The following is a 1,580-nucleotide window of genomic DNA, read 5'->3' on the forward strand; positions in this document are numbered from 1 at the left end:
AAAACATTCGCTATGCCTTGTGTCTCTGTCATCATACATCCTAACTTTGATAATTGATCATAATCACGATACAATTGTTCCTCGGTAAGGTAGTCTTTGACTCAGGCACGGCCAAATCAACACCAAATGTCAAGGCTTTCACTACGCTTTATCAAGATATTAGGCGTGATCTACAGCCTAAAAGATTACTTTTACCAGAGGGAAAAGAGATGGTAGTTGAAGGTAAGACATCGTTATATGTCAATATATACTGAAACATCCGACGTACCCAGAATTGTCTCGAGGCATAGTTCATGCAAGCAGTTTAAGAGGTTGGACTTAACTCATCCCAAGTTTTACGGAAGGCACTTTCACCACACCTGAATATCCTACACAGTTTCTACTTGCAACTTACTCATGTCATCGACTACGAGGCAAAGTAACATCGTGAGCTAGAGGTTAAGAACACGGACGCATTTTCATGGCATGGTTGTAAGTTGGGAAGAGCAAACACCATTAAACTTGTGACAGGCACTGGTGAGGCTGGGCCGATCATACTGCTGCCCGGAAGCAAACCTCCTCTATTGACAAGGGAGGTGAACTGTCCTGTCGAAGTGATGATTACAGATGAGGTCATAAAGACACCCAAATCACCACGGACCACGTATACTACCCTTTTTAAGTAGGATGGAGGACTTCTTCTGTGGATCGACTACAGGAAGCAGACGAGGTACCAAGGCAAATGTTTTGTTAGACTCTCCACATGGGTCAAGGTGCATCGCCATGTCAGACTTAAAATGAGGATACTGACAAGTAGTAGGGGGGAAGCGTATAGAAGGAAAACACTTTGTATTACAACTGGATAGACTGTAGGGATTAAAAACAGTACTATGGGACTCTGTAATCTAGCTACCACATCCCAACTCCTTATACAAATTGCACCATTTGAATTATTCACGAAATCTTCTACAAAACGTGTGATACTTCTGTCCTCGGTTGGGACATTGGGTGGCATAGCGCCAAGCTAAGATTGATTTTGAACTGTCTACGAGACGAAGGTTTGACTCTGAATTCAAAGCAATGCCGGTCCATGCAACGTTGGGTCAACTTTCTAAGTTATACTGCCTCATAAGATGGCACTTCGTATTTTCTTAGGTCTGCCAGGTTACCATAGGCATTTGGCTAAAGGACATGTCAAGATCACAAGCCTTTTGCGTAAACTGAATGAAGAGCAGTCAGAAAGAATTTCAACCGAAGAGAAGAGCATGATGAATCTGTAAAGGATTAAAACAAATGCTCTACGCAGCTTCCAGCACCGCCAGAAATAAGGCATGCCAGCTGTACATCGGTACACTAATTTTGATTTATGAGCTAAATATCAATAGGGGAAATACAGAACAGAGAATACTGATGACGCCTTGGCTGATAGAATTGTGACTATTACGTACACTGCATTTATTTAAAAAAGATGTCATTCTACATATAGTCTTAAAATTATAAATTAAATCAGTCAGAACAATAGCTTTTTAATATCGCTGCTGATTGGTGCATAATTCTGTGCATTTTCAACCGCATTTCATCTCTTATGTTATGACATTTAC

Source organism: Echinococcus granulosus, assembly GCF_000524195.1.
Source record: "Echinococcus granulosus chromosome Unknown EG_S00309, whole genome shotgun sequence".
NCBI lineage: Eukaryota > Metazoa > Platyhelminthes > Cestoda > Cyclophyllidea > Taeniidae > Echinococcus > Echinococcus granulosus.